General features: G+C 41.8%; 2 long non-coding RNA genes across 2 annotated transcripts in view; one reads left to right on the top strand and one right to left on the bottom strand.

Moving 5' to 3' along the window:
* Positions 1–1,253: 1,253 nt before the first annotated feature.
* On the top strand, positions 1,254–25,992 carry LOC116216448. Its single transcript, XR_004159197.1, has 4 exons — positions 1,254–3,211; positions 3,371–3,479; positions 19,120–19,226; positions 24,577–25,992. It is a non-coding gene; the product is annotated as an uncharacterized LOC116216448 (long non-coding RNA).
* The window catches only part of LOC104910184, a 30,426-nt gene continuing 7,954 nt past the window's right edge, over positions 3,521–25,992 (bottom strand). Inside the window, exons 2-4 of the long non-coding RNA XR_004159198.1 lie at positions 13,290–13,599; positions 11,420–11,495; positions 3,521–5,975 (exon numbers count right to left, since the gene is read on the bottom strand). This is a non-coding gene — a long non-coding RNA (uncharacterized LOC104910184). The remainder of the gene's footprint in view (positions 5,976–11,419; positions 11,496–13,289; positions 13,600–25,992) is intronic.

The raw sequence follows: 25,992 nt of genomic DNA, 5'->3' as shown, positions 1-25,992 counted from the left end.
CTTTGCTTTTTCTTCTGATTACTCTGCTTTTAGAGCTGCATGTGGGGAGCTGCAGCCTCACTGTTTCCTGACTGAAGAGAGCTTATGTGAGGCTGGACTGAGTGAGGCTGCCTGTGGGAATCACAGCCTGGTGCCCTTGTTTGCCTTCCAACCTGATTCCTCTCTGTGCTGCAGATGCCAAGACCCAGGTACAGGGCATGGGATGATGTGCAGTGCATCCCTGCCATGCACACAGAGTAGCATTTAGTATATTAACAGAGACACAGAGACAAAGAGCACTGGCTGCAGACTGGTTTTAACCAGTGCTCCCTCTTGTCCCATCCTGACGGTACAATCCAGTGCTGTCAGTGCTCCTTTCCAAACAGGAAAGTGCCTCCCAGCCTCTCCAGATGGGAATTTTTCTGTTCCCTAAAACAAAGGCTTAAATTCCTTCCAAACTACATTTCATTTCTGTGAGACCTCTCCTAGGTTTTATGAACTGGGGGGGGGGAAGGGGGAAAAGGATAATTATTAGAAGTAAAATACGGTATTAAATGGGAGATGGCATGTGTCAGGCTTATTGATGAGAACTTTCATAAAATGTAATATTACTTCATTCCTACCTTAATTGAAGATATTTTCAGCATAAGTGATGTGTAACTGCTTGGTGATTTAGCTTTCTTTTATGAATAATTATATTACATGTATTCTCTCTGTATATTTCCATTGATACATAGCATTAGCCTCTCTCATAATAGCCTGTAAAGGGCCAGGCAGATCTTACTTTATTGAATCTCTTTGAAAACAGTTTATTTTCCCTTCTTAAAGTCAATAGTTAAATTAATAAACATAATGAGAAACTTTTCAAATGAGGGGAACATTCCCTCTGCTTATGATTGAATTCCCTGGACACCCACTTGCTAAAGATTTGACAGGAGTAACATGAAGCTACAGCATTCACTATGTGGTTCATTTTTTATCAAACAAGACAGAAAGAATGAAGCCTTGTCTCTGTTTGAAAGCTGTATCGTGTTTCTACCATTTCTTTAGGCATTCTTACAGAAATCTTTCAGTTCTCCCTTTCTCATCTTCCACAGGCTAATGCAGTAGAAAAAGCTGTTCTGTGATTAACAAAATGATGGTGATTTTTGCATGAAACATAGGTAAAGTCTCATTTTTACCTGCATTCTCATGAAATAACCAATTTTGAACCATGATGAAGACAGAAATAATTGGGAACAATTCAGCAAATAAAGAAATCTTTATGAGCCACATTTAATATTAAATGTTACAAGGAAAACTTCCCAGGCAACAGACCAAGTTGAGATTAACAAGATCGTTTTTAAGAGGCATTTACATTTATAATGTGAATTTTTAAAACCAAATAATAAAAAACACTTTGACCAATCTTTCCATTATGGCCACAATCTACATTTAGACCGAATTAAATAAAAGGCAGGAAGGCTGCCAGCAACCAGGCCAGGGGCATGCAAATGTCCAGTTCTGCAGTACACTGATAGCAGCCAGAGAGCTGAGTTTAAAAGCACCACTTCAAAGCTTTTCTAGGAAATAATTGAACACTTAATGATTTTAAAGTTTCATGACAGCTCTAATGCCAAATTGTGGTTTAATTTAATATATTTAGCTAATGATCAACATGTATGTCTGGAAGGTGCTTCTCTGTATACGTGTATTTGTGGCGCTGCTGCAGAGATGTCTGGAACTAGAGATGTGGTGGGACAGAGGGCTTGTCCCAGAACGATGGGATGGGCTGGATAGGTGGGCTTCTCTGATAAGGTGAGAAGTGCCGCTTTGCTAACAGAGTTAGTTTGACCTGTGTTATTTGGTACCAACTGGTTACGCTTCCAAGTGAACTGAGAACATGTCCTCAAAACACAGCAGAAGACCCAGACTTGCCTATGGCAAAGAAGGAGCAGCTTCTGCTAAAGCATTGTACAGTGACTTTGCTGCCTCTGCGTAATGTAAGCTGGCTGTTGCCTCTCGGTGGAGGGTTCTCCAACAGCTAAATTGAGATCCATAGTGACATCCACAGACTGCTCCAGCAAACTGTCTCTTACGCAGCTCTGAGGTCACTTCTCCTCTCCCACCCACTGCCTCCGCTTACTGAGATTAGTGAGTGTGCAGCACATAGACAATGTCTCTGTGGGTGAACACAGCAGATGTAAAGCAGCTTGACTCTGGAGTCAAGTGAGAAATAGTAATTTGAGGAAGGAGATAAATTGGATAAGAGGAAGCAACCAATCCCAATCTCAAAGTGCTGAACATCCCTGTCAAAATCACAGTTGTGTTTTCTCAGTGTACAGATGTTATTGGTGAGGAAGTACAAAAGTTAGGATTCTCAAGGGAGAAGTGAGGAAAATGTGATTGAAGCCTTCGTGGTCAGCAAAGGTGTGAGATAGAGCCTAGGAAATGGTAATTCCCAATGTTTCATGGAGAACTAGATCAAAATAAGTAGTTCTGTTCCATACCATCTGTAATTCAAGGGTGGCCTTCATTGCTGTGGGGCAAACAGGCATGTGTACATCCATTATCCAAGGCGAAGGTCACTATGTGCTCCTCTTGCTTCTGTTCACTTCTCATGCCCTGAGGGAGCTCCAGTTGCATCACTTCTGTGTAGCCACATTACATTTGTCATGACCTTTTACCTTTGTTCATCACCTCTTCTGGTCTCAGGGCTATCTCTGGCTTCTTCAGTACTCTTATGAGTCAACCTTGAGATATGCTGAATGGTTACCCACACAAATGTTTATAAAGTCAATGGGGAACCTATGCTTGCCTTATGGATAAATAGGAGCTTTCAGCCTCTGGATCTCTGAAATAAAGCACATGGCCTCAAAAGGCCCTCAATCCAGTTGGTGGAAAAATTCTCCACGGAACCTCAATGAAGAAAAATGTTTGAGAGCCTTGCAACATGAAGAGGGGAAAATTTCAGCCAGCCTGGTCTTGTAGAGGGATTAATTCTTCTTTATAAATTAGCCCCTTTGTACCTATGAAACGTTTGATCACATTCCAAACTATGGCAGTTATTTGTGCCAACTGGGAAGCCAAAGAACAGAGGAATGTCTGATATTTAAATATTTTACCAGGCTTTCTTCTAGGTTAATATTTTATTAGCAGCAAATATACCTTTCTGTAAGAGTCTAAATCTGCTTCTCACTGAGGTGAAAGCCAGACCACAGGTAGCCCTACATTGAAGTTGTACAGCCAGCAGGTCTGTAGGATGGATGGTTTTGCAGCACTGTATTTAAAAGTCATTCAGTTCTAATTCTGACAATATGGCTGTTGGTGGGACAAGTATGCCATGATACATCCTCTGCTATTCACTAGCAAATGTTTTATCACTAAGGGTTATTGGCCTCTCATTCTGCAGAGAGCACAAGATCAGAGTTATGGCAAGAGGAACATCACTGGGTCTCTGATAAGATCAGCCATGGATACTGTGGAGTGAGCAGGAAGTCCCTTGATCACGACACATGTGGGTGAGTACCATCACTTGGGGAGATTTGAGATTCTCTTTCTTTTTTTTTTTTGGTTCAGAACTGTGAAGCTGGAACAAAATTTCCAGTTAATGTATCAGGTGGACTTTGCATCCAGAGAGGTGAAATATGGTGGTGTCACCTCCCTTGTTGCCTGCATACCAACAAAGCTGTAGCACATGCGACTTCAGGAGTCCGTGCTTTGTACAGTCTGGAACATCCCCACAGCTGGAAGAGCAGAATGTGCTTGGTTTACCAGGCACACTTAATATGATTTCACCTTGGGATCTCACAATTTCTCTGTTATCTCTTTTTTTTTTTTTTCCTTCCATTTAATAGAAAGTGAGACCTTGAGTGAATAATAGGATTTGCAAGGTGATTTGCTGGGTGTTTAGAGCACAACAGCCAAAGTAGGACTCAAGGAGTAGGCTCTGCTCTGTGCTGCAGGCTGACCTGGCCATGAGCAACCATCTTCAGTGTTGAAATGTACATAGATAATTAATAAAAATGCATGCAAGACATTTTCTGTCCAATTGCCTCTGAGGAGCTTGTCAGTCAACCTGTTGTTATTTTCTAAAGTGAAATAATGTCCCCATCAAAGTGTGCTTTCAAACACCCTGTCCCATTAGACATTGCTTGAGGATGCTCAGGGATCACACACACATACAGTACTCCAGAACTGTCTGAACGGAGATGCACTGTTAACTTCAATGAACAATCTACTAAAGTAAAACTTGTGGGGGATCATGTATTTTTATTTGTACGTAATGAGCCTGCTACACTCAGTCCTGCTCGTTGGCCAACACACAGTGGAATACTTGTTCTACCAAAAATATTAAAATGGTTTTCTTCCAATATTTTTGTTGAAGAATGCACAGCAGAATACCCAGAATTTGTATGAAATTTAGTATTTGTAGAGATTGTGGTAATGACTCGGAACAACCCTGATTAGTTCCTTCTTCCATTCTTTCATACTGACTGTCCTATTAAATTAATTAAAAAATTGGGGAGCCCTCCAGTGGCTAAAATTATAGCGCCTAAATTCACTAGAGTCTTAAGGAGGTGCTAAATATTCCACAGTGCCTTATGACTTTGCAGAAGTTCTTAAAATTTTAGAACAGAATTTTACAAAATGTTACCTTTTTACAGAAGAGACAATTTTTAAAAGGTCATTTCAGCTAATTATATACATGGAGGCACTTGAGTGTTTTCTGAAAACACTCCTAACTCAACATTAAAAATTAAACATTAAAAATCAACTTCTAGTTCTTAGGCATCTACTTTCCTAGGTAATCTTGGGAATTTTAGCATGTTCTGCATTTGGTAATAAAATTGATCTTCCACTCTATAGACTGATACTTAGTATTCTGCTCCAAAAAGGCAGGGGGAGGGACAAAATCATACTCTCAATTTTCTGACAATCTGTTTATTGATTCCTTTGCAAACTATACTGATGATTTATCAAGAAATGATAGTAACAAATGTGTCTGTTCAAAGGAGGGAGAAAAATATACAAACTTAAAAAGAAACTTAATTTTGAGTCCCAGAGCTGTAGTTTGTTAATTAAAGTAATTAAAAAGTGTAGAGAGACTGCTCTGGATCCTCCTGATCTCACGTCTAAAACATTCATTGATTTCCATGAGAGAAGATTTGGACTGCAATTCTGTGGGGAGGTGTTGAAAAGAAAAATACAGTTTTTTGTCCTGATGATGTTGATCACATCCTACTACATGCTTCATGTTTTTGTACAATTGGTCATGGAATGAAACAGCAAAATAAATATTATTTCTATAAATTGGGGCATTCAGGCCATTTTATCTGTGCATAATTCCAACAGTCCAGGAAGCTAATGCGAAGCTTGTCTAAGATATTAGCCTTTGGCTCGAGCTCTTGGAGAAAGATAAGTGGATCAAATTTAGAAAAATGCTAAATCCACCTTTGAGCCATGAGCAGCCTTGTGTAGGAAGTGACTGGGGGTCTGCTGACATTGTCAGAGTCACCCAGGCCAGCAGCTGAACTCCTGGTCACCTGTAGCTCATGGCCATGATGCAGAGCCAGTTGAGTCAACAGCCCAGGATGCACCTCCTGCCCTCTAATTAGCTATGAAATGGTGTTGCAACCTGTCTTTTTCTCCTCTAATATGTTGCGATGGGTTACTGCTGCCTCTGTGTGCTGCCCCTACTGGTGGCCACAGCACTTCATAGGCAGCTGGATACAACCTCCTGTATCCCAGAACCTGAGTGGTGAGATATGTGTCATAGTCCTGCCACACAACTAATTCGAGGGCTGCTTACCTTAGGGTGTCCATCACCCGGCCTGGTAGCACTGGGCTGCAGGGACAGACAGCCACCCTAAAAGAGTCTGAGTATCAGCTTAAACTTGCTCCTGAGCATGATGGCCAGCATCCCCAGTGCTGCACCACCACTGGCTGCCATTACTGCAAAGGTCCAGTAGCTCATCCCTGAAGAAAAGGAGATGCTCAGCACAGCCATTGATCATCTGCAAAAGGACAAAATAGCATGGGATGCCTACAGGTTGCAAGCAATCTGTGTCATGAGCTGTCAAAAGCTGTGGTTGCCACAGGGATAATTGGTTTGTGCCAGCTGTAGTTGAAGGATACCAAGCTGATGAAAGGAGACAGGATAAAATGCCTTCTGTTGTTTAATTAAGGATCTTCTAAATCTGCATAGACTGAAAGCTCTGGATGCTGAAAGCCACCCACATGTATCCCAATATTTGTAACAATGAGAAGATGATGGGGAAAGAGGGTTCTTCCCCAAAAGTACACGTGCCTATATAGAGCCCTCGGTGCAGGAAAAGGCCGTGTGGCAATGCTCTCACCCTTTTCTTCCTGCCCAACAGCTCCCTGCAGATTAATGTTTGTGAGAACCCTTTCTTATCACAGGGCTGCAATTTTTACCTAATACCCTGAGGGAGGGACACTGGGGGTTATTTTGCACAGCACAAGTGATTGAAATACGACAGAAAACTGTTAATGCAATCCCAAAAGTACTGGCATACAGCCAAGTATCTTTTCTACAGTCGTTTCAGTGATTAATAGCATGTCAGGGAGTTGCTCTGTATACTAAACACTACTTGGAGGACTGTAAATAGATAAAACCGAATGATCAACAACCTTATATTGAAATAAGAACAGGTACCCAAAGGGTGCTGGGAATCTCAGTTGTTGAATTCTACTTTTATTGCTGTTAATGGTAGGTATCAAGAGGGGATGAATAGCTGCCAAATAAAATTTGCAGCTAATCTTATAGTAAGAAGCAAAGACTCTATCATGCAGGCAGAAACCTTATTTGGAGGATATAGTAATAAAATTCAACCTGGGCAATACAAGCTAATACAACCAGAATAAATGAACAAACATGTAGATGTTTGATGAGGCTGGAGGTGTGTGGAGAGCATCAATGTCAAAAAAGTGCTGGGGAATGAGGTGGGGTGATAGAGAAAATTGTTTGTCAGCTTGTAGCATGACCTGGCAATGGGGCTGAGCAGTTTGTAAGAGCAAGACCCATGGCTGTGAGTCTGGGCAATGTGAAAGGGATGACATTCACATCAGAGGATGCATGCACTTGAGAAAAAAAAAAAAATGATTCTTTTTATGCCAGCAGATTTGAAACTTGTGAATAGAAGGATGGTGATCTCAGGGTGAAGTGTTTATTCAAGGTTTTGGGATGGCCTCCACACCAGGAGTCAACACAGAAATCAGGAGTCTCCAGCCTGGGAATGGACCTGTCCAAGAATGGATGTACCAGCCGCATCAAGCAGTCTGGGAAGGAGGGTGAGGAATGACTGCTGGTTATCTCGTATAAGCCTTTTGTCCCACACAATGACACCAGGTCAGAGTTAACCAAAGGAAATGATTCTTTGCAGAGGTGGGGAAAAATAATCACACTCATTTGAAAGCAACTAAGTAAATTTACAAACATCTACTCAGGCTTTTAAGTGCCAGAATAACACTTCTGGATCAAGAAACTTTCAGAGGCTAGAATATTCTGGGAAAATGTGCCTAATCTATTCTCTACTCTTGTTCACGTGCTTGCTATGACCAGAGACTCAATACTGGGCCAGACTGACCCACAGCCCTACTCAGAATGGCCAGTCTGATGTCTCTGTTGCATACCACAGGTTTTCCTGACCATTTCCTTTTGCACGGACTGTCCTGCCACCATGTGAGAACTGCACTAGGCCTCGCTTCTCTCTTCTCTTATTGAGACAGCTCATCTCAAACTACATGCTCTTGTGCCTCCAATGACTATCTCTTTCAGTATTCATTGTCTTCTCCACGGGAGGGCAGGCAGAAACTGAGAGGAATCTGAGTGTCTGAATTCTAGGAAATTTAATTTTTCTAAATATTTTAGTTTAAATCTTCCTTCTGGGAAGAAGTCTTTCTGAAAAGTGATTTTTTGCTTCCTCTGAGTGATTTCACTCACTTTGCAAATTACTTTCCAGTAATTTGCAGGTTGTTACCTTTGCTGTAGTTCCTGAGCCTGCACTGGGACAAAGCCTTGGTTGGGGCAAAGTCTGCCACAGAGAGACCATTTTCCAAGGTACTTGTCAATGAGTTTCTTCATATCTCAGACACTCCTCCACTTGAAGTTAATGGTTCTTGCAGAAACCTTTGTTGTACCAAGCAAAAAACCCAACCCCAAAGCAAACATATTCCGTTTGACTGCCCATTACATATGAATGGAGTACAGTGTAATGCTCTCTATCCTCTTACAGGTTTGCTGGGTTTGGGTCAGTGTACTAAGCAAATAGAACTGCACTGGCAGCTCCCCAGTGTAAGGAGCTTCTCCCCATGCTCAGCTTCTCCTTTTCTGCCCCGAGACAAACTCCTGATGCTTTTGAAGATTGTAAAAATAATCAGTAATAGATTAAACTGCACGTTTTCTTCAAGCGCCGTGACTGCTTACATGTAATAAGTGTTTACGAAACAAGGCATCCTAAAATTACAGAAATCAGCTGATAAACCTGAACCTAGATTCTTCTGCGTGTACAAGACCCTCGATACCGATTTATTATGTTAAGGAGATAAATTTAAATCACTGGCATACTTTTTGCTTTCAGCTGGGCAAGCCTGCATTATATTTAGAACCAAGAGGGCTAGTCCCCCGGACACTACTTTTTCTTAAGGATGTGCTTTTTTTGATGAAGATGAGTTGGTAAGACATGAGGATTACATTTAAATTCAGCTGTATTTATAGTTTAAACATGTGGGAAATTAGATGAGGGGAGGGAGAGCAGAGAGCTTATGCTAATCCAAACAAATGTGAGAGCTCATAACATTTTCAAATACTGTATTTGAAATGACATTACATTCTGTTTGCAACCTGATGCATTTGTGAAATAGGCTGCCAAAATATGATCACTTATTTCTATTGAACCACTCCTGGGTTTCTAATGACAGCACAGGACACAGCAACAGGAATGCCTAAATCATGTGTTGCATATGCAAAGTACAACAGAATTTATTGAACAACTAATCATCAAAGCCTGACTTTTAGCTCTCTCAGGTGGACAAATGAAGACAAAAAGGCAGGAACAAGCCTGTGGCCTCACAGCAAGCCTGCCATAACCAGAATGGAAATGCAGGAATCTGGCATAACTTCCAGAGGTCTGATAGCCCTGCTGGGGATGTGCTCAGCCTTTACCTGGAAATAGAGTACCAGAATATTCCCAGTTGGAAAGGGATATTCAACCTCACCCTCCCCATCACATGCTGTTCCATGCCATTCCCTCGGTCCCTGTGGCTGTCACAGAGAGCAGAACTCAGCGCTGCAGCCACCATCAGGCCTCCCCTTAGCTTCTCTGCTCAGGACTGAGCCAACTAGGGGAGCATACATCTCCCCCTCTAGACTTTGGAGTTGTTTTGCTTTGCAATCATCCTCTCTATCAATGCATGTTAAATTGTTTGTCTGTATCCACTCATCTCCATCCCCCACTACTTCTATAAAACAGGCCCGCTGGCCTATGTTTGCAGTGCTGGAAAAGGTGTAATAACAATATTTCCAATATTCAACATTTTTGTTCAAACCATCTTGAGAAAACATTTTTTAATGAAACACATTTACTACTCCTCATTTCTGTGTGATCTGTCTGATTTCCTAACTCTTCAAAATGACAAAAAACATTTGTCTGCTCAGAGATGCTGGCCCTAAGCCCATCACACCCACGGGCTGTGGTTGTATGATAAGAAATGTTTGCCTAATTCTCCATACTCTGGAATTATAACCTTAGTATAATGAAGAGAAAAAGCCCGTTACATAAGCAATTCCACCAGAACATGGAATTAAAGGACCAATCCTATCTAGGCAACTCAGGGGAGCAGCATACATGTATTTACTTTCAGAGATTACCTCTTGGAGAGTGCAAAGATACTAGAGTGAGAGTTGCTGTTCTAAAATCAAAATACAGATAGCTGTAGTCACAGTGAGACTGCTCCTGAGTGTACCAGAAATGCTTCTGCCTCTGCTTTCTGCATTTTGCTCTCATGAAATAGTGGCAGGTAACCAGTGCAGCAGGGGTTAAAATAAAATAAATAGACTATAGAATCCAACTTTGCAAGCTATCAGACTGTTCTGATGTTAGTTGACCTCAGCTCTTGATGTAGATGTTAGTTGACCTCAGATCTTGATTTCAGTGCTTTGCTAGGCTGCTGGTCTAGGTAGAAGGCGGCATGCAATGCAGTCAGTGCTTTCAGCAAGACTCTTTGCCTGTGCCAGTTTTCTTCTCCTGTGGATATGATGAAACACAGATGGTATTTCTTGGTGAGTTGTGGGTATTTCTGCAAATCACTTAAATGACCTTGCAGCAATTCCAGCAGATAACATTATACATTCTCCCCCTTCCTTTATAAATCACATCTTTATGTCTTTTAGGCTTAGGGATACAATTGTCCCATTACATGGCTCACTACAACAAAATGTTTCTTTTCTGTTTCTGTGGTGATGTAACACTGTGCAAATACTCCTTTGTACTTCCTGATACCAAAAGCTACTCATAAACAATAGATGAACTGTTTATGTTTATGTAGCTTTCCCTTTCCCCAAAATTGACACACCAGTTACATTTTGAATACTCCAGCATCTGTCGAGTCTGTACTCCACAGTCTTCACATCCTGCTTCTAGGCATACTCTGTTATGTTCCTTCCCTGACAATGCTAAGCAGCACAGAGGCTGGTCTCTTACCTCATGTCCAGTTTTCCTAGGGAGCTGTGGGTGCTCCTCTGCCTGTCTCATCAGCAGCCCCCCATTCAAGGGCAATGTCCAGTCCCTGACCAGGTATGTGCTGCAGTGGCAAGGCACATGCCCTACTGTACTGGTTTCTCCCATCATAAATGTTTTCTTTTGGATACTTTGCAAGCTTCACTGTTGGCACACTGACTTTCCCATCACCCTCCAGCTGCAGCATAAGTCATGCAGAGAATGTGGGCACTGTCCTATTCTGGGCTTGGATCTTCTTAAATATGAGTGAGCATAGTGGCCAGCCACTGAGTATTCTAAAATGGAGCAACTGACCAGAGACTTGTACGTGAAACAAGTCCCAGAGAAGTCTGACGCTGCTCATATGGACTGCTCTTAGCCTACCCACACACAATATTTTCTATCCCGTGGTGAGTTACAAGCATAAGCAAAACATGTTAGGCAGATTCAGCCAACCTGCAGAGCAATAGGATGTACGCTGTACAAGAGAGTTAGATTTCACTGCAGGACATCAAGGACACCAAGCTACTGGACCACCAAGATGGTGGAAGGAAGAGGAACCCCATGCAGCATATCATGGTGTGCCATCTCAGGATGGAGGTAGGCCCTTGAGGAGGAAAGGCAAGCTAATGAGGCAAGCAGATCCAGTTTAGCCATTCTTGTGTGTGCCACCAAGCATTCAAGCAGTGCAAGTGTAGGCGCTTGTGCTCTTCAGCGCTCACCTCCCACAGCAGCCGGTCTGAAAGCTCCTTTCCCTGGCACTTCTCTTTACTTGTGAATGGCTTCTTCCACAAATATCTACCAAGAATATGCATAGAATAAATTGCAGGTTACAGGCAAGAAATGATAGCAATTTTTTTCCTCTGTTTCTTTCATCTCTTAAACTAGCTGAAATGAATTAGCTATGCTGCTGCCTTAAATCACTGATCACCTTCAGCAAGGTTCCCACTTTTTCACACTAAGTTTGCAGGTCAAAGTCCTATTTGTCATTTCAGACGTAGTTTGAAAAGTAGCCAAGGTTTGGGACATGATGGTTTATTTTTATATTTGGAAAAAAAAAAACCAAAAAAACATCACTTTTGAAATATAGGTGAATTAAAGCAATTTCTTCTCTCTTTCTGGCAACATGCAATTACTTACATAGTTTTGACTTTCGTACCACATAAATATTGGCGGGAAAAGTATGATGCTTTAAGTTTTCATTAGTAATAGAAGAAAAGTATTCAAAAGGAGCGTTCGCAACCAAAAGTCACTTTGCTATGATAATTACGTAATTGCTACCAAATTGCAACCAACCATAGAACATATTTTGAAGACTGGTATCAGCTAGCAAAAACTCCTTACTCAATGAACCTTTTCAAATCAATGGATATGCCTTGATAAGAATTAAAACAACTTTGAAAGGGGTGCTTTTAAAACTAAACCAACCAACCAACCAAACAAAAGCCATTGGGCTGTTCCTGGGGAAGCTTCCTCTCCATTGTAAAAAATAACAACAGCAAACCGCAACTTTTTTGCAGATTCTTCTTGATTCACTTTTGTAATGACCACGAGTGCTTAGTCCACCCCTTGAAAGTCCAGTCAAAATTTGTTAGCAGATGCTCCGTTTCTACCATAAGAACTATAGCAGCTCTGGAGCAGGGAACAGAAAAGCAATTGATTCTCACCCACTGCTGTAAATTCATTGTTTCTCTCTTGTCAGTCACTGTCAGGGGTAGTGTAGGAGAATGACTGAGAAGCAGATGGCTACATCTAATAAATTTTGCAGGCTCATTTTGAAACCAGCAAGGCAGTCAGCAGAAACTCTTCTGCCTGTGCTCCTGTCACTGGCAGCACTGAAATACTGCTCTGTGTGCTGCTGGTTGGTAAGCTGGTCAGGTAGGCAGTGTCAGCCTCCGCCGAAATGCCCAAAATACCAGAGCAAGTTTCTTCCTCTTTAGTACGTGTCCCTTGGGGGTGGGAGCAGAGGAGAAACCTGGTGAACAAGAAGAAATAAATAGAATGATGCATAGCTCCTTCTTGAGGCCACTTTGATGCTCTCTAGCACAACTGCATGCAGGATTGCCGAGGACTCCTTAGTATTCATCAGCAGCAAGAACCAATTGTTGGATTGTGCTGCTGGTGGTTTTACTCCCTTAGCAGGACTCACTCTCCTTCTTGCTTTCTGACAGCTCAGGAAGCTATTCTCTGTGCAAGGTTGGGTAGGCCTCACCTATATGTTGCATATGTCTTCAGCAATTTTTCAAAACAATGGTACTTCATTGTATGTATATATGCAGGTACACATGCTGTTATGGGTACATTATTATTAGGCAGGCACATTTTGCAGCCATGCCAAATACTTGTTCTCTGAAGAGAGTGCAGGGAGTCAATTTCTGTTGTCAGTAGAATCCAGGAAAGAAAAGAAAATCTGTCTTCAAGGATTCCTGTAAGTGAAATATTTAATATTTTCTGGAGGTAAAAGTTAGTTTTCTCACATTGCTTCCATTTTACTAAGAAAGTAGTTGTGTATGCGTATTCTGAGTATATAAAATTGATGGAGAATAATTATGTAGTTATTAGAAGTAGGAAAAATGGTTACATTTTACTTACTTTTAGCCTGAGAACAACTTTGGAAATAGTCCTTTAAAAGAAAATATAGTTCACCTAGTTTTGATAGAAGATCCTTGCATGTACCATGTGCCAGAGCATGTCAGAAAAGTCTCCTCTTTCAGACAATCTTCAGACAGAGGACTCAAATGCTGTTGAATTTTTTTGTTTGTCTGTTTTCAATATAATTTACAATTGAGCAGGTGAAAGAGTATTATGCTGAGAGTTCTGTGCTGCAGGCTAGTGCCCATGGAGAGGAGCAGGGCATTCACCAGCATAGTGAGGCAGCTGCCAAGCAGACCTTCACAGTAATCTATGGAAAGAAGGAAAAAGCAAAAGATCAGCTAAAAATTTTTCCTAACAAAAGCACATCAAGACAGGTTGTTTTCCAGATATGTAAAAACTTTGGATGATTTTAAATCAATAACTTCCCAACTAAACCTGAACATTTGTTCGTTTGCTTCTCTGCATACTAGGATAAAAGCAAAGCATTTGGTTGAACATTCTTGAAAAGCTATTTTTGGCATGTACAACTAACCATAGCTTGCAAATTTTACATTTCAAAATGCAACATTTCATATCTTGTTTGAACATTTTCAAATCACTTCCAGGTTGTAGAATGCAAAAATAATAAATAAATAAATAAATAAATAAATAAATAAATAAATAAATAGAATAAAGCCTCTACTATGAAATCAGTCTTTGAAGACACACCTGATAAGAGCACTCTACTCAAAGATGGAAAGCCCAGTGCACAGAGACACACAAACTTTTAATACAACTGTGGATCTCCCACTTGTTCAAAGAAGCCGAGCCTTAGTGCTAGACATAATGGCTATAAACATAATTAGTGCAAAAGATGCATTGTTGCAGGAGATTAGGTCTTCTAGGAACATATCTTCAGTGCTGATCTCTGCTTTTCCAGGCTGCTTCTAGCTGGGAAAGCATTCAGTATCTACGAAACATGTCCTTCACATTCTCATTTACCTATGAGTATTCCTGTTAAACACCACAGGCAGCTGGTACTTTCCACTTTTTTAACTGGCACAAAATAGGTGATTATTTCTGAAAAGATCACTTTGTTTTTGGAGCTACAAGTATATTAGTATTGGAGGTGTTATTTTGTGATATTGAACAGCTGATAGCTGTCTCTCCACACACGCTTACCTCAGACCGAGGAAAATAATCTATAACTTCAAAGACCAAGTGTCTAAAACATTCTACTGCGTTCCAGTATTATGAATTTACAGGTGTGAGCACCTCCTTCCACAACTCCCCTTTTCTCACCAATAGCATTTCACCATTGATGTGAAAATAATGTAGGATACAAATAGTATTTTCCAGGAAATAGCGGTAGGTTTGCTGTGTTTGTTGTGTTTGCTTACTAAAATAAATTACTTTCCTTTCTTTTTGTGAGAGACAAGTAATATGTGCTAGTATATAATTCGGTTTTCTTCAGTATCTGTCTTGCAGATTGAGAGTGTACGTAACCATTGGTTATAGAATAAACCTTTGGAGACTGCAGCATTTCTAGCACTACACAAAGTAGAAGGTATAGGGTTTTGCCACTTCTTTTATGTGTTTCTCCTACACCAGGTATTTTGCCTACGAAAATAGAGTATGGCAAGAAAACACACTTGCAATCCTTCTTCCAGTTTCGATAGTTTCTGTCCACTATTACAATTTAAGACCAGGTAGATTATGCAATTACTCTTACAAGATACAGATAGGCAATCCTTACCGTAAGAAAACTGTGCTGATCCTACTTGTGCATGTGGGTAGTTCTACCCATGCAGGTGATGCCATTGAAACCTGGGAAGCTCCATGTCTGATGCAGTTCTTAGCAGCTGGAAATGTGGTTTTTGGACTTGGGCCCTTTAAGATTATTTGAACCATGCTGTGGTTCATTTGCTCATGGTGGGTAACATATTACTCTGAACAGACTCCCACTGGCTTCAGGGAGTCTGTTCACAGTGCAAGGACCCATTCAGCAGTCAAAATCCGGCCTCGGGCACTGTGCGTGTTATTGCAGCAGAAATTCATTTTGAGCTGTGCTTGGGGAAAGGCTGCACGCCTCTCCAGGTAACAGCTGTCAGCGTGCCTGGTGCTGCTTCCCAGATCATCTCCATGCAGCAGCTCTTCTATATGAGCTATGCAAGCTGCCAGAAGCACATGCAGCACGTTTCCCACAAGCTGCTGTGCAAACCTCTCCCATCACTAAAGGCTCCTGGGTCCTGCTGGCTGTGCTGCCCTGTCCCATTTGTGAGCCTTGATGAGATTGCTCCTGAGCTTCGTGTGCATTTAGGGCACTGGAGTGAGATGTCAGGGACAGAAGCTGAGGGCTTTGGCACAAATAAGATCCTCCAAACTAAATTTAGGGGAAACTCCACAAAAACACTATTGATTTTTTTTTTCTTCTCTGTACTTAATTCAATATCTCTTTGCTCTAGAAGGATAGCAAATTGATAGGATTGTGTGTCCCCTTTACCACGATGTCATTGCAAGACAGCAACTGCCTGCTTTTAAAAGGATGTGGACTGCCCTCAACTATTTTGTCTGCAAGAGGTATGTGTGCAGAATTTTCAGTGAAATGTTAAGTGCAGAGTGACAAGAGTGTTCATATGGCTTGCTCACTGTGAAACCCAGAACATGTAACACCCACATCATACTGTTGGTCTGATTAGGTTTCCCTGCTTCACTTCTCCCCTTCAGCAAGGCAGAGCTGGCTGCGATGAGCATCCTCTCCTGCTGCTAGGAGGAGCAGGTGAAAGATGAGTGAGGGAGCGACAATGGGGGCAGCAGGGATTCATGAGGGAGAAGAAAGCAGAGTGAGTCTTGAATGACTCACAGTGGGGCTTCAATGATTGCCCTTAAATGTGGCCACTGGTTACTGCTCTCACATTTGCAGTGTTTGAGGTGTAGGAGGACATAGTCCTCAAGATAAATGAACAAACATCAGCTTTAGGGCAGTACACCTTCATATTTCATTCCATGGAAAGTATCCTTCTATTAATACTCCTAGAAAAGACCAATTGCAGAAGTCTGTCCTCACTTCCACATCTCTCATCTGTTGCACCCAACTCCTCACACACTCATGCTAGTCCACTGTTTTCTGCTGCTTTCTCTTGCTCACCATGTGAGTTCCATGGCAGGTGTTTGAGATCAAGCCTAAGCTCTACCTTGTGATGTGCAGGTACAATGATGCTTGTATGTAGGACAAAGCAGGCAAAGCAAAATATTTCACAGCTGTCCCACATACACCTATGGACACAACCAGCTTGGTGCTTAGGAATACACTTAACACAGAATCATGGCACAACTTCTTACAGCAAGGGCTAAATGAGACCTGCATTCCTCTTTCATGAGCCTGAGACCACAGTGTATGAAGATCATGGCTTTAATGTAGATACAACCACGAAGAGGAGATTCATACCTTGGCCATTGGTCCCACTGTTACTTTAGAGTTTGCAAATTGCAAAAAATGGTGTCATTAAAATTCCTTGTGAAGATTGGAACCTGTGCTACAGTTTTCCACCCCCCCTTTCTTTTTTTTTTTCTTTCCCTCAAGTCAGGAAAGTAAATATAGAAAGAACTCTACAAGGAATGTTGAGAATTATGTTTCTATAAAAGAATTTCCAGAAAGTAACAAATGACTAATATTACTGATGCAACATGAATATAATAGGTGAATCTCAGCAGTATATCACAATCATGATACCTATGCCTTAGGGTATTAAGACGTGATGTAAACTTGAGCACTTTAGAGACCTCTGATCTCTATTCTGTTACAGAGATCTGAAAGCAGTATCTCATTAAAATGAGGGGGGGGAAATGAAACAACACTCAAGTCTTTAAAAAGCTGCTGCTTTCTGGAAAAAAGGAAAAAAAAAGATATACTCTTATCAAATTTCAGATGTAATCATGAGCCTGCAGCATGAGATCTTGACTGTGCTACTGTGATAAAATCTATAGGAAAACTGTCTGGACTCTAAATTTTTTAGCAGAGGTTCAAGCAAAGGAAAATATTAATTGGAATGGTCACAACCAGACAAAATGACACATTTCTTTTTAGGACAATTATCCAACTGCTTCCAACAGAACATAGGGGGAGGAAATCACTGTGAAGAAAAACAGGTATTGGAGCAGTTTGCCCTGGGCTGTTGTACTGTCTCCATCCTTGCAGGTTTCTAAGACCTAGCTGGATAAAACCTGAGTGCCCTGGTCAGTTAGACCTCAGAGCCAACACTGTTCACAGCAGTAAGTGAGACTGTCAACCTCCTGAGGTGCCTTCCAACCCAAATGTTCAATGTCCACTTTTGGAATTGCATCTGAGCAATGGCTGATAGTTCTGCTTTGTGGTGATACATATATTATATATACATATACATTACACATAGAAAGGGAGTTACCTTTTGTATGGGAAAAATGAAATCTGAACGTTTACATGAAAATGGAAGGTGCAGGAGTGTCAGTTGCACCCTTCTGAACCTTCTGGCTAGGGTGGTGGCTCCAAGGGTGGGACACCCAATTCCAGGTCCCTGCTGTATGACTCAGAGTAGAAGTTTGCACCCTACACTGCTCCAGATGGGTTTCAAATGGCAAGCTGTCTGGATCCAGGTTTGAATCAGCTTGCTAATTACCCCTGATATGCATGTGGTCACTATTACAGTTGTGGCTTCATGAGGAATTGTGTCTTTGACCACCTCCCAAGCCTTGAATCCAGCAGCAGTCACAGGTGGTTCAGGGAAAACTGCAGCTTGGCCCAGCACCAGAGGCTGCTGAGTCTGTTTTGGTCCCTTTCTACTTACAGGACAGCTTTGAGATTCTGTAAGAGCCAGAGCAAGGTCACACTGCAGCTTTACTCCTTCTTATTTACAAAGCTGGCATGGCACAGCTGGGGTAGATAAGAAGCATGGGTATAAGAGGAGATGTTAGTGGCCAAATTGGCTCCTTAGCCATCTCAAAGCCAGCACAGAGGGCTGCAGAGAACCCCTAGGCAGGCCAGGGTTTCTGGTGCTGCTCTCATGCCCCCATCATGCCATCATGATGGCCAAAAACTCCCGACTGTTAATCCTGCCTCTGAATCAGTCTCCAGCAACCTCAAGCAAAGCATTTCACCTCTCTGTTGCAACTTCTCCATCTGTAAAATTGGGATAATGACGTTTTACTAACTTGTAGGAGTGCTGTGAACTTTAATTAAGGCAGGGTTTGTAAAACGTTTTAATGAGGGAAAACTCTAAGAGCGAGTAAATTATTTGATTAAGCTGGCTATTGTGGTGCTTCCAGACCTGCCCAAATAACTCAGGATCCCTGTGTACAAACTGCAGATTGTTATCCTGCAAGCCTTCAAAGATAAGCATTTCAGGGCTTGAGACTTGGGCAGATGGGATTTGGTTTGGGAGCTCCCATTCCCAAGCACGGAAGTGTGCAGCACCTCCACTTGCTGTCAACCTATTTTCCTTTATTTTGCAGATAATGAACAACGATTTACCAAGAGACGTCTTTTAAAAAGTTTTAATTCTAGATGGCGGAATAGCCTGCAATACCAAGGATGAATGCAGGGCATCCTTTCTCATGCCTTTTTTTTTTCTGAGTGTAGTTGAAACTGCACACAGAAGGTGCATACATATCTCTGTCACATCCTGCCAGCCCATCTTGGTGGGATGATCAGCTGGATGGGACCAGTACTTCAGCTCTTACAGCCAAAGGTAAATCAGGACTGACTACACTGTATCTTTGGTCCTTCAAATCACAAAAGGCAGACAGACATAGGGATGCTGTAGGGAAGATATATCTCCCTGCAAGGACCCTTCCCAATACCTCTTCTTTTCAGGACGGACAGAGGTGTAGATGCCTCATTGCAGTCTTATCTGAGGACCATGGCTCTTCTCCGCTCCCTCTTGGCACCCCAAGATTATCAGGAAGGAGCAGCTTCTCCAGGTAAGCCAGCTAGAACAGCAGTTAGGCCTGCAACTCCATATTTTAATCTGAGGAAGATTTAATCAGTCCAGCTGTTAATGCCAGCCTGTTGCTCTCTGATCAAGGATTATTTAAGCTATTATTGAAATATTGTGCTTAGATTTCTATTATGTATTCACAGGAACAGTCCTCTTGAGCTGAGCAAATAACGTGGAGCTGCTTGTTTTAGACAGAATTCCACATATTCACTTTGTGTTAGTTTCACACTGCTGGTCAGGAACAATAATATTTGTCCAGTGCTAGAAATAATTACTGGGAGTCATATTTTGGTGACATTTCAAGCAGGCTTCTATGATGGAAATTGGCTTACAGCATTTCCAATTTCTTTAGGAAACCAACATCCTGTTGGCTTCCAGGTATCATCAAGATTAAGCAACATCTTCTTTTAAATTTCAAGAAAGACTATTCAGAGCAGCTGATACGGAGTCAGAACTATGGCCACAGACCAAGAGTAGTGAATTTAAATGTTTGCTTCTACTGCTTGATTCAGATACCTTATGTGGTATACATGGACATGTGGGTAAAGAAAAAATAAGCTTCTGAAATGAGCTACTATTCAGGCTCAGCAAATCAATCAATGTTACTGATAATTATGATTTTAGAGCAAAGTTTCAGTGAAGTACTTTTTTCTGAAGAACTGAGAAACACCCTACTCTCTTTTTTCATTTATATGTTCTTAATGAGGGTTTCAGAAAGGTACTTTCAAGATACATGAAGGATGAGAGAACTCCAATTTCTGCCCCACTTAACAGAATATTTTTAATTGTTGGGTTTGTCATGCATTTGAAAACCACTGTGTGGTAAATCCAATAATCCAAATTATTATTTCTTAATCCAATTAGGCATTTAATTAAGCTGTACAAAGTCCAGCAGTGCTGTGAGATTTTATACTTGTTTTTGGGCTTGTTTTATTTTAGAATTTTTGTTTGCCATCAGAGGACAGAGCTCTAACACAGAAAAACAAAGGTGCCTACCGTGCTGCCATACTGAGCAGTGGCTCTCAAACGTTCCTATCTCATTTCCCTCAACAGCCAAACCAGATAGAATTGTAGATCCTATCATGAGCAATGGCATTTTGTCCATTCCTTCACCAGCATCATGCTCACTGCTGTGTATTTAATCTGGTTTCCCTGTGACCTTCAGCTAACCTTCAAATTTGTCCAGAATGCTCCCATGGGTTTTGGGTCGAAACTGGTGCAAAAATTTGGTTATATAAAGTAGCAAAGCCCAGGAAAAAGATTGAGAGTAAGGGATGCTCGTGAAGTCTGTGAATTCCACCAAAATAATCATGTAACCATAGAATATCCCCAATTGGAAGGGACCCACGAGGATCTTTGAGTCCAGCTCCTGACTCCACACAGCAGCACCCAATATTCAAACCCTATACCTGAGAGTGTTGTCCAAATGCTCCTTGAACTCCACCAGCTTGGGGTCATGACCACTGTCCCGGGGAGCCTGTTCTATGCCCACTACCCTCTGGTGAAGAACTTTTTCCTGACACCCAGACCTGCTCATCCTGACACAGTTCTATGCCATTCCCATGGGCTATGTCACTGTCACCAGAGAGAAGAGATCAGCACAGCCACTCTGCCCCCTGTGAGGAGCTGCAGCAGCCATGAAGCCTCTGCTCTGGGCTGAGCAAACCAAGGGACTTCAGCTGCTCCTTACACATTTTGCCCTCCAGACCATCTTTGTAATCCTCCTTTGGATTCTCTCTGATAGTGTTACAACCTTCTTACATTGTGCTCAAACCTGCACACAGTGCTCGAGGTGAGGCCGCACAGCACTAAGCAGAGAAGGACAACCCCTTCTCTCACTCAGCTGGCAGTGCTGGGTCTGGCACACCACAAGATACAGTGTGCCAGGGTGCACTGCTGACTGAGATTCAGCCTGATTGATGAATCAGAATCCCTCAACATAAGCAAACTGAAGTATGCATGAGCTATAGTTGCTTTGCTCTTGATAGAAGACCCCAGCTATTCAAACATATACTTTACTCTCCAATACGTCTTGCTACATCTCCTCTAGTTCTTGTGAGAGAGAAGGAAGGATGCTATGACAGCTCCCTTGTGCCCACACCTGGAAACTTTTCCACCCTTCCTTCTTGTGCTGGAGGTGAGTGACCCACACAGTGCCTCTTCCTCCTGTGCAAAGCCAGACGCAGGCAGAGGATCAGCCTGCCCAAGCAGAGCTCTGATGAGTTCATACATCCTGATGTGTCACTTTCTGCATTAGCACAAGCTTCGAGCCAGCAAACAACTTCACTAACAGCTCTGAAAGTGCAACCTTTCCTTTTACCTGCACACAAAAAATGCTCTTTCTGAAGCAACTGAAATTGCCTGCTCACTCTGCTAGGCAAGCAATATGACTGCAACTGTGATTTCTCCTCTTGAAGATGGGACATTAGACCTTGCCCATTTCTGGGCGGAAGGTGGACATGAGAGAGAATAGAAAAGCAATCCTGTATTTCTCTAACTTTATTCTTTATTCTTCGGAGCTTTACTCTTTTGTCAGGTTCAATTACTTTATTTCTTTCATTTTTACTGATCTCCAAATGTCTCCCCCAAATCTCCGCCATTCAGGAAGACAAGAATAGGTAGGCCCTTTCATGCTGTGACGCTGCTTATCAGACAACCCTGCTGCCTGATGAGTGGAGGTCCAAGTTTCACAATGGCCATGGAGTCCTCATCAGATGCTGACTGTGATTTGTGAAATTATACATTAGCTGATATGTGAGACATATAATTGCACTACTAATTATACCTACCTAGAGGAGGTGGTAAAAAGATTCAAGCCAAAAAGCCAAATACAGACCATTGTCCTTATTAGCATGAGCATTAACTTTGCCCTGCACCAGCCTTTACAATGTACTTTACCTGAGACTAGACTCCAAGCCTACTCACAGACACCAGCAACCTAGCTACTCATCTGTAAGGACATAGCTTCACTGTGGATAACTCAGTGCTTGTGTCCCACAGATGGCAAACAGCAACTGTACTCTGCAGCAAGGCTACTTGTTATCCTGACCGCAACTGCCTCCCTGCTCACCCTTTCCCCCGTCCAGCAGCAGAACCAGCCCAGAAGCTGTGCATTTCAGAGTGGGAGTTGTCTGTGGGTAGCCCTCAGCTCTCCCAGTTGGCTGGGCAGAGCTCCAGTATAGGATGTCTGCCAAGCTTTTTGCCTGAGGACAGGCCTAGAGTGTTTTCAGTTACGTGTAAGCAAGATTTTTTGGGGTCTGACTTTACCAGAGGAGGCCATATCACTCTAGCTTCCCTTTCTTAGTTTTGCATAAACAATTCTGTAGGCTGCAAATATGTGCCTCCAGGCACTTTAGGAACTGCATAACACCTCAGCTGAACGTTTTATCTTGGAAAGCAGGGAGTTTACTTCACTGCAAAATGGAGATGGTCCTTGTTATGTAGCTAAATAAGAAAGTTTTCAAGAGAGAGTTACATGTCAATTTCTAGATTGTACCTGGCTATGTTCCCATCTAAGTTTTCTGAAGCCTCTAAGGTAAGATTTTCCTATTTAACATGCTTGAAAAATTCAGAATTTCCACGTGAATGAAGAACTTAAATTTTTATGAGTGGGCCAGAGAAAGAGCAAAGTGCATGTTTAGTTCCAGGGTTCAGGGCAAGGGCGGTGTGTGAGAAAGGCCATATCATGACATTCAAAGCACACAGGATCTGGCACTACAAAACACCATGCACAGTCTCAATTTTTTTCTGTCAACCTTGGAAATTAAAATATAATTTTTTTTTTCTCACTATGCCATGCAGGTCTTTCACAGAAAGTATATGATTGGAAAAGAGGACTTGGCACATTCATCCAAAACACAAATTTACAATAAGATGGTCTTCCAAAGAGCTTGGGCATGGGCAAGCAAACACTCATCTCTTTCCCACCTCCAATTTTGTTTTTTGTTTTTTTTTTTTTAATTCCAAGATTCAATTCTTCCCCCCACAGCAAAGGAGTTCTTGGTGACATCCTGTCTGGGAGCCCAGTAGTTCCTAACATTAGCTTGCATCATTATGCAAATACACCCCTGTTGTTCCCACACTCTGGGCAGGTAGCAATCTCAGCTTCCCAGCACGTCCCACAGCTGGTTCCAGCCACTGCCACCAGTTAAAACTGGATTGCCATAATCACATTCGTCCTGACTTTAGTTTTAGCTTCTTTTTCTGTAGCTTCTGTGGCTAGGTGTTCTTGTGGATCTCATGCTCAGTGTTCTTGAGTCTCTCTACTCCATCTTTCAAATGCAATGTAACATTAATAGTTGAAAATACTCAACATCAGCTGTAATCATTTAAGACAGGTGATGAATGCAATGTTGTCATCATAATGCCTTTATCTCAATGTCTACATGGAAACCTAATTCAGTAACTTTCTGTTTACCTTTTCTGGATAACTATAAACCAGCTCAGCAGTTTCAAAAGACTGAAACAACCACAAAATGCTGGTTTTTTGGATATATTTTTTTTCCTCATTTATAATTTCACTTCTGAGCAAAGCCTAAGAAAGCTTTAGAATTCCTGACAAAAGCAAGCAGTCCATTTTGTCTTTGGTCAAGAAACACTAGTGGCACACTGAAATCCCTTGTTCACTCAGGTCAGACAAACTATGCTGGCCCCAGTTCTTTATGAAACAGGATCCCAGCCTGAACACACTGAAGGTTGGACTGCACAGGGTTCTAGGCTGTTGCTCCTAATTGGTGGCTTGATGGTACTGGGCTTAGATTTGCACACTGAGTGCCCAGAGAGTAGCATGGTCCCATGTACTTGTGGGGGACAGGTCTAACAGAGTTGAGACACCCCTTTTCTCTCTACCTTTCCTAAAAGACGCCCTCACTTCCTCAGATGGCAAAAGGGAGCAGGCAGTGACCCTTCTCCAGCTCCTTTTCCAATGAGGGAGCCTATCACCAAACCTCTGCATTGCTCCATACAGAGCAACCCTCATGGAAAAAGGTGTACAGCCCAGAGGATTTTCCAATTTCATTTTGTTCATCTGTTGTGGCAAGAATACTTAAATGCCTAAACAGAGAATACTTACGGTTGCCTGCCTGTTAACATAATTTTTTACGCCTGTCTCCAAAGATGTAAACATGGGAATCAAACATCTGCTGTGCTTTCGGCAGGAGAAGGGATTACAAGAAGGTACAACATTTTTTATTTTTTTCTGTCTTAATTTTTTTTACCTTAATTGCTAAGAGGTTTAGCACAATAATGCAATATAAAAGAACTTACATTTAAATAGGCTTACAATTATTTTCACTATATATTAATAACTTGGATGACACGTTTTACTCTTTCAGAGTTGCCAGGGTAAAAAATCCTGTCTAGCCCAGCAAGCTTCACCCTGCATGGCTTCACACCAGGGAACAAGAAAGGAATTCTTCTCTTTGAGACTCCAAAGGCTTCACCTAAAGCCACTTAATGACCTTGCCTAGTCTGCCATTGGTCCCACCCACCAGGGTTTAAGACAGATGTTTTCTGCACTGCAGCTGTGAGGAGAGTTCATACGTTCAAGTTTGCAAAGGAGTGAGGCCGCTGTGTCTGAAGTACATCTGTTCCCAGTCAAATGTTCAGCTGTGGCTGAGGGCATGCAAAGCACTTCAGAGACAGTGCCTATTAGGGCTAATGGTCTAATAAGAAACAAAGGCATGTAAGTGGATTTGTTCATTTTAGGCAGAATTCTCCTTAGTAGTCACATTTGTTTTTAAAGTGACTTAATTTTAAGACATTTCTTGCGTGCTCTAATTTGGACTGTATTTAAGGGAAATTAAGTAAACTAGTTGCTTCTGTCTCCTCAGCAATGTTTTACAATATTGTCAAAGCTATCATGCTTTCTTACAAAAATACCGCTAAAACATTTTAGTACAATTAAGTGCTGGGATTCGTATAAATGATACATATGAGATTAATCATCTTTTTTTTTTTTAACTTGTCTAGATGAAGACATGGTATCCAGCACTTCGCTCTTAGATCATTTTGCAACCATGCCCTCTGAGCAGAACCAGTCTTTAATCAAATGCCTTTCATTGTTTTTTTAGAGAAAATATGTCTTTCTGTATCACTGGCTTTTGAAAGATGAGAAAAATAAATGAATTTCTCTGTGCGCTTGGGAGTCATTGCCTTTGTCTAATATTCACAGAATACAAATTTCCTCCCAGTGATGTAAAGAAGGATTTTGTGATCCTCCTTCTCTGTGCTCCAGCCAGTCTATATTGCTCTAATTTTGAGTTTTGGCAAGGGCTTCTGCAAACCTGACAGAAGTTTTGCCCTGTGACTCCAGCCACAAAAGAATATGAGAGCATTCTGACGCCTTCATAGCAACAAGCCATGGGACAATGCACGCAGCAGTGTGAGGCAGTAAGAATAGGAAGATGTTGGGCACGTAGCAATGTATTTTTGCATATATACAAATAAACTTGTGATGGGGGAGGAGAAGAGTTTAGGAAAGATTTCCTTCAGCTAGAGCTGTACTTTTAACTAAATCTCTCTATATATCATGGTAGAAAAAGAGCATGTCACAAAGCCAAATTGATCAAGTAGCTGTTAAGCCATTTAACATATCGAAAATATTTTTCCCCTCCAAGTCATAGAATCATAGAATCATAGAATGGCGTGGCTTAGAAGGGACCTCAAGGATCATCAAATTCCAGCTTCCTCACCACAGCCAGGGTTGCCAACTGCTAGATCAAGTACTAGATCAGATTACCCAGGGCCCC

Source organism: Meleagris gallopavo, chromosome 3, assembly GCF_000146605.3.
Source record: "Meleagris gallopavo isolate NT-WF06-2002-E0010 breed Aviagen turkey brand Nicholas breeding stock chromosome 3, Turkey_5.1, whole genome shotgun sequence".
Classification (NCBI taxonomy): Eukaryota; Metazoa; Chordata; class Aves; order Galliformes; family Phasianidae; genus Meleagris; species Meleagris gallopavo.
The sequence above is the reverse complement of the archived record's forward strand: the minus strand, read 5'-3'. Positions and strand labels throughout refer to the sequence as shown.